This window comes from Triticum urartu, chromosome 7 (assembly GCF_003073215.2).
Source record: "Triticum urartu cultivar G1812 chromosome 7, Tu2.1, whole genome shotgun sequence".
NCBI classification, from domain to species: Eukaryota; Viridiplantae; Streptophyta; class Magnoliopsida; order Poales; family Poaceae; genus Triticum; species Triticum urartu.
The window spans coordinates 131,936,801-131,953,893 of record NC_053028.1 but is presented as its reverse complement, the minus strand read 5'-3'; positions in this window follow the sequence as shown (position 1 = coordinate 131,953,893).

Here is a 17,093-nt window from a genome sequence, read left to right as displayed (position 1 = left end):
TTGGAACTCTAGCAAGCATCCGCAACTACTAAAGATCATTAAGGTAAAACCCAACCATAGCATTAAAGCATCAAGTCCCCTTTATCCCATACGCAACAACCCCCTTACTCGGGTTTATGCTTCTGTCACTCAAGCAACCCACTATAAGTGAATCATGAACGTATTGCAACACCCTACAGCGGGAATCCCTCACGCTTGCGCGACACGGAGGGCACAATAGGACAGCACCAAAATAAAACATACAACTCATACCAATCTAGATCATCAATCAACCCAAAGACAAAGGATATCTACTCAAAACATCATCGGATGGCAACACGTCATTGGATCATAATATGTGGCATAAAGCACCATGTTCAAGTAGGGTTACAGCGGGGTGCGGGAGAGTGGACCGCGTAAAAGAGATGAGGATGGTGATGTTGATGAAGACGATCACCGCGGCGATGATTCCCCTCCCGATGGCACTCCGGTGCCACCGAGAGAGAGGAGGAGAGGTTCTCCCCCTTGTGCTTCCTCCTCCATGGACCCCCCCTGGATGGGGAGAGGTTCTCCCTCTGGTCCTTGGCCTTCATGGTGATGGTGGTCCCTCCGGGATCCTCCTCCATAGCCTCCGGTGATGATGGCCCCCTCCGGCAGGGTGCCGGAGAGGGCCTAGATTGATTTCTCATGGCTACAAAGGCTTGCTGCGGCGGAACTTCCGATCTAGGTTATTTTCTGAAGGTTTGGGCATTTATAGGAGAGGTTGGCGTTGAGAACAAGTAAGGGGGCCCCACGGGAAGTCCATGAGGCACAGGGGCGCGCCCCAGGGGGGTGGGCGCCCCCCTGTGCCTCATGGACTTCCCATGGCCCCCCTGACTTGTTCCCCCACCCTCGTGGGGCCCATGGGACTCCCCTCTGGTAGATTTTTGTTCCAATATTTTTTATATTCTCCAGAAAAATTCTCCATTGATTTTCATCGCATTCCGAGAACTTTTATTTCTGCACAAAAACAACATCACGGTAGTTCTGCTGAAAACAACGTCAGTCCGGGTTAGTTCTAATCAAATCATACCAAAATCATATAAAAATATTGTAAACTTGGCATGAATACTTCATAATTATAGATACGTTGGAGACGTATCAGCATCCACAAGCTTAATTCCTGCTCGTCCTCGAGTAGGTAAATGATAAAAGAAATAATTTATGAAGTGTGAATGCTAGCAAGTGCATAAGTTTGATCAATGATGGTTCCAATCACTTTTTCTAGCATCATTATATATCATAACAGCAGCTCAACTCATGAAACTTCTCATGATCAAGTAACAAGCTATTCACAAGTTAAAGTATAGATCATAAACTTTCTTGAAAACTAACAAACCGTGCTCTTATTCATCAAACAATTGCAATTCATCTTATTTTCGGGAAGGGTCTATGTAAAAGTTTTGATTCAGCAAACTCCACATACTCAACTATCATTAAATCTTTCACAATTGCTAACACCATGTGATATTTATGGGTTCAAAGTTTTAATCGAAAACATAGAAAGATAGGGGCTTATAGTTTCGCCTCCCAACCTTTTACCTCAAGGGTAATGTCAACAATAATAATTTATGAAAACCTACATCCAAGTGGATATATATATATATATATCCGTATCGCTCCAACACAAAGTGCTTGCCAAAGGAAAAAGTGTAAAAAGGAAAGGTGATGACCACCATGTTATCATAAAGTTAGAATATATTACTAAATATTATAAATAGCGAGTGTGGAATAATGATGGGTCGGTGTGCGGAATTATCCTAGGCAATCGTTAACAAGACCGGTGGTCGTCATTGCAATTTCATATGAGGGAGAGGCATAAGCTAACATACTTTCTATTCTTGGATCATATGCACTTATGATTTAAACTCTAGCAAGCATCCGCAACTACTAAAGATCATTAAGGTAAAACCCAACCATAGCATTAAAGCATCAAGTCCCCTTTATCCCATACGCAACAACCCCCTTACTCGGGTTTATGCTTCTGTCACTCAAGCAACCCACTATAAGCGAATCATGAACGTATTGCAACACCCTACAGCGGGAATCCCTCACGCTTGCGCGACACGGAGGGCACAATAGGACAGCACCAAAATAAAACATACAACTCATACCAATCTAGATCATCAATCAACCCAAAGACAAAGGATATCTACTCAAAACATCATAGGATGGCAACACATCATTGGATCATAATATGTGGCATAAAGCACCACGTTTAAGTAGGGATTACAGCGGGGTGCGGAAGAGTGGACCCCGTAAAAGAGATGAGGATGGTGATGATGATGTTGATGTTGATGAAGATGATCACCATGGCGATGATTCCCCACCCGATGGCACTCCGGTGCCACCAAGAGAGAGGAGGAGAGGTTCTCCCCTTGTGTTTCCTCCTCCATGGCCTCCCCCCTAGATGGGTAGAGGTTCTTCCTCTGGTCCTTGGCCTTGATGGTGATGATAAATCTCCAGATTACTACAGATTGTTCTGTTTTTGACAGATTCTGTTTTCATTGTGTTGTTTTCTTATTTTGATGAATCTATGAGTAGTATCGAAGGGTATGAACCATAGAGAAGTTGGAATACAGTAGATATTACACCAATATGAATTTAGAATGAGTTCACAACAGTACCAAAAGTGGTGATTTATTTTCTTATACTAACGGAGCTCATGAGATTTTCTGTTGAGTTTTGTGTTGTGAAGTTTTCAAGTTTTGGGTAAAGATTCGATGAACTATGGAATAAGGAGTGGCAAGATCCTAAGCTTGGGGATGCCCAAGGCATCCCAAGGTAACATTCAAGGACAACCAAGAGCCTAAGCTTGGGGATGCCCCAGATAGCCTCCCCTCTTTCGTCTTCGTTCATCGGTAACTTTACTTGAGGCTATATTTTTATACACCACATGATATGTGTTTTGCTTGGAGCGTCATTTTATTTTATTTTGTTTTGCTTGTTGTTTGAATAAAATACTAAGTTCTGAAATTCTTAAATGTTAGAGAGTCTTCACATAGTTGCATGATTATTCGACTACTCATTGATCTTCACTTATATCTTTTGGAGTACTTTGTCATTTGCTCTAATGCTTCACTTATATCCTTTTAGAGCACGACGGTTGTTTTATTTTATAGAAATTATTGATCTCTCATGCTTCACTTATATTATTTTGAGAGTCTTTTAGAACAACATGGTAATTTGCTTTGGTTATGAAATTAGTTCTAATATGATAGGCATCCAAGATGGGTATAATAAAAACTTCCATATAGAGTGCATTGAATACTATGAGAAGTTCAATTCTTTATGATTGTTTTGAGATATGAAGATGGTGATATTAGAGTCATGATAGTAGAGTAGTTGTGAATTTGAGAGATACTTGTGTTAAAGTTTGTGATTCCCGTAGCATGCACGTATGGTGAACCGTTATGTGATGAAATCGGAGCATGATTTATTTTTTGATTGTCTTCCTTATGAGTGGCGGTCGGGGACGAGCGATGGTCTTTTCCTACCAATCTATCCCCCTAGGAGCATGCGCGTAGTACTTCATTTTGATAACTAGTAGATTTTTGCAATAAATACGTGAGTTCTTTATGACTAATGTTGAGTCCATGGACTATACGCACTCTCACCCTTCCACCATTGCAAGCCTCTCTTGTGCCGCACAACTTTCGCTGGTACCATAACACCCACCATATACCTTCCTCAAAACAGCCACCATACCTACCTATTATGGCATTTCCATAGCCATTCCAAGATATATTGCCATTCAACTTTCCACAGTTTCGTTTATTATGACACGCTTCATCATTGTCATATTGCTTTGCATGATCATGTAGTTGACATTGTATTTGTGGAAAAGCCACCGATCATAATTCTTTCATACATGTCACTCTTGATTCATTGCACATCCTGGCACACCTCCGGAGGCATTCACATAGAGTCATACTTTGTTCTAAGTATCAAGCTGTAATTCTTGAGTTGTAAGTAAATAAAAGTGTGATCATCATCATTATTAGAGCATTGTCCCATGTGAGGAAAGGATGATGGAGACTATGATTCCCCCACAAGTCGAGATGAGACTCCGGACGAAAATTAAAAAATAAAAAAAATAAAAAAAGAGAAAAAAAGAGGCCATAAAAAAGAGAAGCCCCCCAAAAAAATGAGAGAAGGGGCAATGCTACTATCCTTTTACCACACTTGTGCTTCAAAGTAGCACCATGATCTTCATGATAGAGAGTCTCTTATGTTGTCACTTTCATATACTAGTGGGAATCTTTCATTATTGAACTTGGCTTGTATATTCCAATGATGGGCTTCCTCAAAATGACCTAGGTCTTCGTGAGCAAGCGAGTTGGATGCACACCCACTTAGTTTCTTTTTGAGCTTTCATACACTTATAACTCTAGTGCATCCGTTGCATGGCAATCCCTACTCACTCACATTGATATCTATTGATGGGCATCTCCATAGCCCGTTGGTATGCCTAGTTGATGTGAGACTGTCTTCTCCTTTTTGTCTTCTCCACAACCACCATTCTATTCCACCTATAGTGCTATGTCCATGGCTCACGCTCATGTATTGCGTGAAGATTGAAAAAGTTTGAGAACATCAAAAGTATGAAACAATTGCTTGCTTGTCATCGGGGTTGTGCATGATTTAAATATTTTGTGTGATGAAGATGGAGCATAGCCAGACTATATGATTTTGTAGGGATAGCTTTCTTTGGCCATGTTATTTTGAGAAGACATGATTGCTTTATTAGTATGCTTGAAGTATTATTGTTTTTATGTCAATATTAAACTTTTTTCTTGAATCTTTCGGATCTGAATATTCATGCCACAATAAAGAAGATTACATTGATAAATATGTTAGGTAGCATTCCACATCAAAAATTCTGTTTTTATCATTTACCTTCTCGAGGACGAGCAGGAATTAAGCTTGGGGATGCTTGATACGTCTCCAACGTATCTATAATTTTTGATTGTTCCATGCTATTATATTATCCATCTAGGATGTTTTATATGCATTTATATGCTATTTTATATGATTTTTGGGACTAACCTATTAACCTAGAGCCTAGTGCGAGTTTCTTTTTTTTCCTTGTTTTTGAGTATTGCAGAAAAGGAAAACCAAGCGGAGTCAATTGACCTGAAAATTCACGGAGATAATTTTTGGACCAGAAGAAGCCCACGGAGTACCGAGATGGGCCAGAAGAGTCCCGAGGCACCCACGAGGGTGGGGGCGCGCCCTACCCCCTGGGCGCACCCCCTACCTCGTGGCTGCCTCGGGGACCCCCCCCCTCACTTGTTCCCGACTCCAACACCTCTTATATATACCCAAACTTCCAGAAGGAAACCTAGATCAGGAGTTCCGCTGCCGCAAGCCTCCGTAGCCACCGAAAACCAATCTAGACCCTTTCCGGCACCCTGCTGGAGGGGGGAATCCCTCTCCGGCGGCCATCTTCATCATCCCGGTGCTCTCCATGACGAGGAGGGAGTAGTTCACCCTCAGGGCTAAGGGTATGTACCAGTAGCTATGTGTTTGATCTCTCTCTATCTCTCCCGTGTTCTTGATTTGGCACGATCTTGATGTATCGCGAGCTTTGCTATTATAGTTGGATCTTATGATGTTTCTCCCCCTCTACTCTCTTATAATGGATTGAGTTTTCCCTTTGAAGTTATCTTATCGGATTGAGTCTTTAAGGATTTGAGAACACTTGATGTATGTCTTGCATGTGCTTATCTGTGGTGGCAATGAGATATTCACGTGATCTACTTGATGTATGTTTTGGTGATCAACTTGCGGGTTCCGTGACCTCGTGAACTTATGCATAGGGGTTGGCGCACGTTTTCGTCTTGACTCTTAGGTAGAAACTTTGGGGCACTCTTTGAAGTTCTTTGTGTTGGTTGAATAGATGAATCTGAGATTGTGTGATGCATATCGTATAATCATACCCATGGATACTTGAGGTGACATTGGAGTATCTAGGTGACATTAGGGTTTTGGTTGATTTGTGTCTTAAGGTGTTATTCTAGTACGAACTCTAGGATAGATTGAATGGAAAGAATAGCTTCATGTTATTTTACTACGGACTCTTGAATAGATCGATCAGAAAGAATAACTTTGAGGTGGTTTTGTACCCTACAATAATCTCTTCGTTTGTTCTCCGCTATTAGTGACTTTCGAGTGACTCTTTGTTGCATGTTGAGGGATAGTTATATGATCCAATTATGTTATTATTGTTGAGAGAACTAGCACTAGTGAAAGTATGAACCCTAGTCCTTGTTTCCTAGTATTGCAATACCGTTTTCTCTCACTTTTATCATTAGTTACCTTGCTGTTTTTATATTTTCAGATTGCTAAAACCTATATCTACCATCCATATTGCACTTGTATCACTATCTCTTCGCCGAACTAGTGCACCTATACAATTTACCATTGTATTGGGTGTGTTGGGGACACAAGAGACTCTTTGCTATTTGGTTGCAGGGTTGTTTGAGAGAGACCATCTTCATCCTACGCCTCCCACGGATTGATAAACCTTAGGTCATCCACTTGAGGAAAAATTGCTACTGTCCTACAAACCTATGCACTTGGAGGCCCAACAACGTCTACAAGAAGAAAGTTGTGCAGTACACATCACACCTCTCCAGTGAATAACCAATAGTAGAACCTGGATGCTCATATTGGCTCCCACATATTCTACGAAGATCTTTATCAGTCGAATCGTTATGACAATATACACAATTCCCTTTGTCATCGGTATGTTACTTGCCCGAGATTCGATCGTCGGTATCTTCATACCTAGTTCAATATTGTTACCGGCAAGTCTCTATACTCATTCTGTAATACACCATCCTGCAACTAACTCATTAGTCACTATGCTTGCAAGGCTTCTTATGATGTGTATTGCCGAGAGGGCCCAGAGATACCTCTCCGATACTCGAAGTGACAAATCCTAATCTCAATCTATGCCAACCCAACAAACACCTTCAGAGATACCTCTAGAGCATCTTTATAATCAACCAATTACGTTATGACATTTGATAGCACACAAGGCATCCCTCCGGTATCCGAGAGTTGCAGAATCTCATAGTCGAAGGAATATGTATTTCACATGAAGAAAGCAGTAGCAATAAAACCGAGCGATCATAATGCTAAGCTAATGAATGGGTCTTGTCCATCACATCATTCTCCTAATGATGTGATCCCGTTCATCAAATGACAACACATGTCTATGGCTAGGAAACTTAACCATCTTTGATTAACGAGCTAGTCTAGTAGAGGCTTACTAGGGACACGGTGTTTTGTCTATGTATCCACACATGTATCAAGTTTCCAGTTAATACAATTCTAGCATGAATAATAAACATTTATCATGATATAAGGAAATATAAAATAACAACTTTATTATTGCCTCTAGGGCATATTTCCTTCACTTCTATGACAAAAAATCATGATAGAAAATGGGCTTTTCATCCTGGGTGGGCCGGAGACGCAGCTGCATGACATTCTTTGGGCCGTCCATGACGGAAAAAATGTGGTAGGAGCGAGGGCGAGGAAAATACCGGGGAGTTCTTGATTACGTTGGGTGGTCGGGGGCCGAGCAATGCGTGTTTCTCTCGTACGTACGCGCGTGTGTGCGAGGCGTTGGGCTCTAACTGAACCCGAGCAATTGCACTGCAGGCTACGTGTTATTGAACCCGAGCGATCAATCGATCCCTTGCTGTTAACTGAACCCGAGTGATTCCTTCGCTACTACCGCTAATTGAAGCCGATCGATGTTGCCTCTGGATGAATAGTGAGCGTTGTTGGGGGGGGGGGGGTTGAATGAACAGTTCCCGGTGGGAGTTGGATGAACATGACCCCGTGGTAGTAGAGGCCGTTGCCGCTGGATGAATAGTACCCCGATCGATCGAGCCGGTGGATGAACAGGACCCCGTGGAGGGCTGGTTGAATAGTAGCCGGTGCAGGGCTAGTTGAACAGTAGACGGTGGAGGGATGGATGAACAGTAGCCCGTGGAGGGGTGGTTGAACAGGACCTCGTGGAGAGGGTTGGTTGAACAGTAGCCGGTGGAGGCTGGATGAACAGGAGCCCGTGGATGAACAGTCATAGGTGGAGGCTAGAAGAGGTCGACGGTGGATGAACAGGAGCCCTTGGAGGCAGTCAACGGTGGATGAACAGTAGCCCATGGAGGCAGCCGATGGTGGAGATGAACAGTATCTCATGGAGTCCCGTTTTGCGGTATGCCACACCCCCTCCCGATGAATAGGACCTCCGTTTCGACTGTAGCGCTCCAACACAAGTACGTTTCCTCCGTTTTGCAGTACGCCACACCCCCCGATCAACGGGACCTGTTTCGATCGTAGGAGGTCTGTTTCCTCCGTTTTGCGGTACGCCAAACCCCTCCCGATGAACAGGATCCCGTTTCGACCGTGGACGGTCAAACACAAGGCAGTTTCCTCCGTTTTGTGGTACGCCAGGCCTCGTTTCCATTGCCTGTTCCGTCCAAGCCGATTGGCTCCCGATGAACACGACGACGCATTCCGTTCTGCCCAGCCGGTTGCCTCCCCATGATCATGACGACGGCGCAGCTTCTCCGTTCTGACCCAGCCATGTACATGAGCCCTGGCCGTACGTACGCGCGAGTAGGCGTTCGAAACCCCGCCCATATGTACGTACGTGGCTGTATTTACTTTCTTGCACCCTGGCCGCAGTACGTACGTGTACATGCTATGTGCGCGCCTCTACTACGACACGTGCCCTTCCTTACATGGCCACGGTTCATCGCTGCAGCCTGCAGACAGACCGATCTTATGTACGTACACGTTCGTGACCAGAATGACAACGCTACGTATGCTTCGACCAGGTGGGTCCCGACTGTTAGGCACTTCCTTGCATGCGAAGATGTAGCTGGTGGGTCCCAGTAGTCAGGGGGCCGAATAATTTTTTTTGCCCGTAATATGGACACACTTCCTTGTGTGCGAAGATGTAGCTGATGGGTCCCAGCAGTCAGTGGGGAAATGTTTTTTTCGTGAAATACGGTGGCCCGTCTGGTGGGTCCCTACTGTCAGGTGGAGGAATAATTATTTTGCGTGTAATAAGGAGGCACTTCCTTGCTGCGGCCGTGGACCCAGTTGTTAGCCTCTCAACGTACAGTACTCTTCCGATGGAAGTCGTTCGTTGACCACATTGACCACGCCGCGCCGAGAGCACCAAGGCAGTGGACGATGGCGAGGCGGAATGACGCGGAGCCGGGGAAGACGCGGCAGTGGATGCCCACGCGGAGAGGAGTACGAGGGTTCACTGGTTTGACTGCGGTGTGAGGATGCCATCGACGCAGGCCTGGCCAGCGGTGGGACTAGTAGGGGGTAGTGAGGCCTCTACGGCAGCACAGCCGGCCACAGGAGGCAAGAGCACGCGGTGGTTTGGACGGATGGAGCAAGAAAATCAGAGGTTGAAGAAGCAGTACGACTGTTGGATGTTAACAATCCAACGGCCAGTGGTGATAGAATCGTTTGTTGACTAAGTTGACAAATCCCTCCGTCTACGTCAACTTAGTAGGCCCACAAGTCAGCCTCCCACTATGGTGGGTCCCAGCTAGCAGGGGGAGTATTCATTTTTTGTGCGTAATAAGGAGGCACTTCCTTGCGTGCAAAGATATAGCTGGTGGGTCCGAGCTGTCAGCGGGAGTATTCATTCTTTTTGGCGTTATAAGGAGGAGGTACTTACTTGCGTGCGACCATGGACCATGCGGGTCCCAACTGTCACCCTCTCCATGTATTCCCCTCTTCTGATGTTGTCGTTTGTTGACAACGTTGACCACGCCGTACCGAGAACACCAGCGCGATGGACGACGGCGAGACCCGGGAAGGGAATGACCCGGAGGCCGCGAATCCACAGCAATGGAGGGATGTGGGTGAGTAGAGGGTTGGTCTGGATAGCGGTGGGAGTAGTAGGGGCGGTGAGGCCTACGCGGCAGGACAGCCGGCCACGGGAGGCAGGAGCAGGCGGTCCCGCCGGCGCTGGATTTGGCGGCTGGAGCAAGAAGATCCGAGATTGAAGAAACACGACGGCCGTTGGACTAACATCCAACGGCTACGTCTGCTAATTTTTTTGTTGTCATATATAATAAGAAAAAAAATTCTTGCATACGCGTTAACTTAATAGTCCCACAAGTCAGACCAGTCCCTATTTTTTTAATAATTTATATATAGCTCATTGCAACTTCTTATGCAATTTATTGCAGCCCGTTTTTTTGTTGGCCAGGGCCAGGGTTAAAAATTTAAACGAAATTTCGCATATTTCTGTGGGTTCCATACTATTTTAATACCAAAATGTCGAGCCAGATTTAAAGTACTTTGAATATATATTTGAATTAGGTTAAAGCCCAGTGAAATTGGAATCTAAAAATGTGATTTTTTTTCATAAATTATAAAGTAATTGCCAATTTGTCATCTGTTTTTTATATTTACAGCCCATTTCATATTACTTTCAAGATTTGCATGCGTCTTGAAAGAGTTGCAGCCCATCAGGGCGTAGAAAAATAAGTAGGCCTGGATTGGGTATTCTTCAGAAAAAATAAACTGGGCTCATTTTCACAAACAAAAAATAGCTGGGCTGGTCATGTGGTGAACATAAAATTTTATAAGCCTGGGCTAGACGGGCCACAGCCTAGTTGAAACCCTGCTCCGCCTCAACAATAACAAAAAAATACTACTCGAGTAGCTATGTCCCAGGTGCCAGCCGATCTTGTGATGTTCTTTTTTCTATTGACTATATACGCTGACAATGTCGTGGGTCCCAGATGTCAGGAAACCACTAGCAGGAAGCATTTTCTTTTTCCATACGCTGACAATGGAGTATATATATATAACAAAAAAATGAGGAATTTCCTTGCGTCCGGCCATGGACATGGTGGGCCCCTACTGTCATCCTCTCCACGTACAGTCCTTTGCCGATTCCTCTTGTTTTTTTGACCATGTTGACAACACGAGAGGGTGGCGCCGCGGCGAGCGCTGCAAAGTGCGCAGAGGACGAGGTGAGGCCTCGGAGGTCGGCGTTAATGATTTAGGTGTAACACCCACGATGCGGCTATATCTCCCACGTGTCGGAGCACGACTTAGAGGCATAACCACATAGTAGGCATGTCGCAAGAGGGGTAATCTTTACACACCCCATTTACTGAATAAGAAAGGGATAAAGAGTTGGCTTACAATCGCCACTTCACACAAATACAAGTAAAACATAATATTTCAAGAATACAATCAAGGTCCGACTACGGAACCAAAATAAATAAAGACAACCCCAAATGCTAGATCCCCAATCGCCCCAACTGGGCTCCACTACTGATCGACCGGAAAAGAAACAAAACAACGAACAAGATCTTCATCGAGCTCCCACTTGAGCTGGGTTGCGTCGCCTGCACTGGTATCATCGGCACCTGCAACTGTTTTGGAAGTATCTGTGAGCCATGGGGACTCAGCAATCTCACACCCTCGCGATCAAGACTATTTAAGCTTATAGGTAGGAAAGGGTAGTGAGGTGGAGCTGCAGCAAGCACTAAGCATACGCAAAAGAGAGCGAGAAAAGAAGCAACGCAGCGGTCGTGAACTAGAAGTGATCAAGAAGTGATCCTGAAACTACTTACGTTCAAGCATAACACAAGAACCGTGTTCACTTCCCGGGCACCGCCGAAAAGAGACCATCACGCCTACACACGCGGTTGATGTATTTTAATTAAGTCAAGTGTCAAGTTCTCTACAACCGGACATTAACAAATTCCCATCTGCCCATAACCGTGGGCACGGCTTTCGAAAGTTCAAAACCCTGGAGGGGTGTCCCAGCTTAGCCCATCACAAGCTCTCACGGTCAACGAAAGATATTCCTTCTCCCAGGATGACCTGATCAGGCTCGGAATCCCGGTTACAAGACATTTCGACAATGGTAAAATAAGACCAGCAAGACCACCCGCTGTGCCGACAAATCCCGATAGGAGCTGCACATATCTCGTTCTCAGGGCACACCGAATAAGCTAAGCGTACAGGAGCCGACGTAACCCAAGTTGCCAAGGGATGGCCCTGCACGGTGCTCTAGTTTGGACCAACACTCAGAGGAGCACTGGCCCGGGGGTTTAAAATAAAGATGACCCTTGAGTCTGCAGAACCCAAGGGAAAAAGGCTTAGGTGGCAAATGGTAAAACCAAGGTTGGGACTTGCTGGAGGAGTTTTATTCAAGGCGAACTGTCAAGGGGTTCCCATTATAACCCAACCACGTAAGGAATGCAAAATCGAGGAACATAACACCGGTATGACGGAAATTAGGGCGGCAAGAGTGGAACAAAACACCAGGAATAAGGCCGAGCCTTCCACCCTTTACCAAGTATATATGTGCATTAAAGTAAACAAGATATAATAATGATATCCCAACAAATATCCATGTTCCAACAAGGAACAAACTCCATCTTCACCTGCAACTAGCAACGCCATAAGAGGGGCTGAGCAAAGTGGTAACATAGCCAAATAACGGTTTGCTAGGACAAGGTGGATTAGAGGCTTGACATGGCAATATGGGAGGCATGATATAGCAAGTGGTTGGTATCGCGGCATAGCAATAGATCAAGCAACTAAGCAAGCAAAGATAGAAGTGATTTCGAGGGTATGGTTATCTTGCCTGAGATCCCGCAAGGAAGAAGAATGAGTCCATGAAGAAGACAAACGGACGTAGTCGAACGGATCCTCACAACTCTGGAACGAAACCAAAGCTAACGAGAGAAGCAACCCGGAAAGAAGCAAGCAACATAGTAAATAACCATCACATAAACATGGCATGATGCACAACCAAGCATGATGCATGTCCGATTTAAATATGCATGGCATGGAAAAATGCACAAACAATCCTACAAATTAAGTGGAGTTCAATATGCAACGAGTTGCAGATTGACGAAACACCACATCAATTATTTAGTTCTCTCCCGTTTATGTACCCAACAATTTTAAATGTTGTTAAACATGGCAAGAGGTGAAACAAAAATATACTATACAATCTAAGCAATTTAAATGGGGCCGGAAACATCAAACAACAATTCCGGTAAATCCCCATATGCATTTAGCAATTTAAAGCAAACAACAATTTTAAACATTTTAGATGTTGTTATCATGATGCGGATGACATATGCAAGTTTATGCAAGCTTTATGGAAAAGTTGACATGATAAGATATGAGGCATTTGTCGCCATGTCAGAAGGAAAAAGGGGTGCCACGGCGGTGAAACGAAAAGGTTACGATGGCAACATTCCGGTGATCCGGCAACTCAAATGAGATGTTAGTGCAAAGGAACAAGTGTGGGTGCGCGAAACGTGCAAGAGTGACGGGGAGTGATCCCGGATACCGGGTGTCCCACATGTCGGTGGCAAGGCAAAAGAGGGCAACGTGCACCGACAGTTCGGACTCGAGGCGAACAAGGGTGCATCTCATACAACATGCATTCATCTGTTCACGAGCGTCATCTCAAGGTTATACCTTCGAAGCATGCGTTTCGGGCAAAACGAGTTCATAGAGGGAAGTAGGCGTTCTCGCAACGGCGGTAGTGGAAGTAGTCGTACATGGTTGCGACGGTAATCGAACTTGGCGATCCGACGGGTTACACTTGTCGTCGTGGGAACTTGGTGAATCTGAGGTCTTCGAAGTCGACGGTAGTTATACATCTCATAGTGGAACTTGACGGATCCGATGACTCCAGATGTCATGGTACTTCGCAACAACCGGGGCGGTCTTACACATCCGACCAGAGGGACTTGGCGTGTCCCATAATCTTCGGGTGTCGGTACTTGGCAAAAGAACCCACGAAGGCGTCCTTGACGTCCCTGGTTGCCGGTTCTTGGCGGCAACAAGAGAGGAAAAACCAGTCCCACCGGGCAGCAAGGAGGTGGAGGTCTCGTAGGAGTTGGACGTGAAGGGGCTGCTCAAGGCAGCAGGAGAAGATGGCTGGGGCGGGCGTCGAGCTTGAAGGCCGGTGGTGCAGGCCGAACGGAGGGAGGAGGAGGCACGGGCGCTGACGAGGCTGTGGCGCCGGACCACTGTAGCGGCGGATCGGGAGGCCAGGGAGGCCCTGGAAGGGTCTAGGTCGCCGGCGGGCTGGATCGCCGGAGCGGCGCGGCGTGGTTCCTGGTGGTGGGTTAGAGGAGGTCGCGCAGCTCGCAGGAGGAACTGGCGCGGGGGGCTCTGCGAGGAGAAGCAAGAGGAGAGGCGGCGCGGGAGGTCCAGCGCGGCGTACGGGAGAGGCAGCGGCGGCTGCTCTAGGCGGCGGAGCTGCTGGTCCTGGTGGCGGGGCCAAGGGGATGAGGCCGAGGGAATCGGGGCGAGGTGTGCAGCGCGAGGAAGAGATGGGATCGAGGGAAAGGAGTGGCTGCGAGGGAGATAGGGATCGTGGTGACGGCGCTGGAGGAAGGATCGAACAGGGGAGAGGATATGGGCTCTCTCCTTGCGCTAGGGTTTAAAAGGGTAAGGTGGGCCTTGGAGGAATGATGGGCCGGCCGGACTGAGGCTGCAGGACTGAAGGTGGCCTAGGGCGCGGCCCTGCTACTGCTGTTGTTTTCTTTTCCGTTTTCCTCAGGCAGAAAACAAAGTGGAAAAGCACAGGGTAGAGAAAGAGGAGTTTGAGAATAATAAAAATATCCTCAAGTTCCTGGAGTTTTGGAGGATTTGATTAAATTGCTCTGGGCATTTTTAGAGGTAGAAAAATATATCAAGTTTGAATTAAATTCAAACTTGGGCTATTTTTAGACCTAACCAAATCAACTTCAAAAGAGGTGAAAAAATGGCAGAGGAATAGGACATGGTGATTGAATGTTGAGGCAAAGATGAACATTAAAAGAGAAGGGAAAGTGGCACTTGTCAAAAGAAGGAAGTAGAGGGAAGGAGAAGGTGATGATGCAAGATCCACACATGGAGCATGCAACAATACAACATGCATGAATATGACAATGCACATGATGGACATGGAAACAACAAGGATGGTGCAATGCACATGATGCAATGATGAATGCAACGAACCAAACAAAACACACGACGAAAACTCGGAAACCCTGGAAGAAATATGAAGCTCCGGTCTTGGGGCGTCACAACACTCCACCACTACGAGAGGATCTCGTCCCGAGATCTAGGATGGCACCGGAGGGAAAAAGAAGAGGAAGATAAGAGGTAAAACTAAGTTGCTTCTTTGACAAAAGAGTGAAACCAAATAACCTTGCGAGGTTGAACAAATTGAAAGAGAAAATACAACGAAGATGAACGAAGTTGAAAATACTCTGTTAGAAAAGAGGAACAAGGAACATTACTAGAGCCTTGTAGGTTGAAAGACATAAAAAAAGGGGGTTGCAATGGAAAAGAAGTACATGCAAGCATTCTGGTAGAAACGAGATGTACAAGGAACGATAAGGATCAATTACGACAACACTCCGGTTGGAAAAGGAAGGTAAAGTATATGAGCTTGGCAAAATGAAAGCACTTGGATGAGAGTCCGGTTAGAAGAGGAATGATAGACACAACACTCCGGTTAAACAAGATAGAGAAGGAATAAGAATGATATAGTTTGGACAGCACTCCGACTATAAATGGAAGGAATTGAACATGAACTTGACAAGAAGAGAGGATAATTGATGAAATCCACAACACACTACCTCCGGAACAATTGAAAGAATGGCACAAGGGGTAAGAAAGATCTCAGACAGCACTCCGGTTGAGAAGGGAGACAAAACTTGATAAGATGAGAGAGCTCGAATGAAAAACACGACACTCCGGTTAAATGGATAAGCAAAGGAAAGAACATGGTCCTCACAATTGTAGATGATGAGTGAAAAGATCAACATCACCATGCCTCCGGGAGAAAGAATAGAAGATAGATCATTTGAATAATAGAATGGAGAAGAAAATGCCAACTTGTACCACCAAAGAGTTTGCAAAGCACCCTTCCAAGAAGGTTATAATGGAGTTGTTGGAAAACCACCAACGAAACGAAAAAGCTTGTAGTGGACTTATGGAAACCATCTCAAAATCTTGAGGTGAAATTCTGCCACTAACGAAAAAACAATAGATTGGATTGATATGAATAAGGAAACGAGAAACTTATTTCACCAGGAGGATAAATGAAGAACTTGGGTCATTTATGAGCACCATAAATAGCAACAATCCTTAGGGAAAGCTTTAGGTGAAATATAACCCAAGATAACTCCAATGAAGAGATCAATGGGTTGTAAAGGATCTCATGAACGAATTGAAAATGATGGGTTTAAAATATGTCATTCTGTACAACTTGTCAATCATGAAACATGAAGGAAACTGTCAAAATGACATAACACCACCTCAAAATATAAGATAGAAAGAATTGCACTTCAAAATGCAAGATGAAGAATGCTTGAACTCCTCAAAACAAGACATGTGTTGAACAACACATTTATTTTAGAATATATCTTGGCAGATCAAAACTTCAAGGGAAATTTTGACGAACAACTGAAGAATGATAGGAATCCTTGATGAACCACCATGTAGAGCCTCCATGAAGAACTTCGATAATAAAAGAATGATCAAAAGGAAGTGAAGGATGAAAATAATAAGATTGAAGCCTTGCCATGATTACATGGAGCTTCGCGAAGAGATAAAGGGAAAGCTTGGAACTCCGGATAAGAAAAGATGATGCATCTCAGACCGAGAATGTGATATGATGAACAACTCCGGAGAGAAAAAATTAGATCACTTGGATGAAACAATAATAAGAATTACGTTATGTGCATCCTTCACCAATTTAAATTGATGACAAGCAACGGATTTGGCATACTACTTATTCTCATAGAAAGGATTAAGAGAGATATAGAGTAAACTTGAGAAGGTCTTCAATGATCCACCGGTAGGATGAAAGAACGAATGAATCTGTATGATAACGAAGGAGAAGAACTCTTGAACGAACCACCGTAAGAATTGAAAAAGAACATAGCAAAGGCACAATTCACTGGGAAGAATTGGAAAACGAATGAAGATACTTGAAGGAATTTAGATACATGAGAACGAATAGATCACGAGCTGATAAGAGA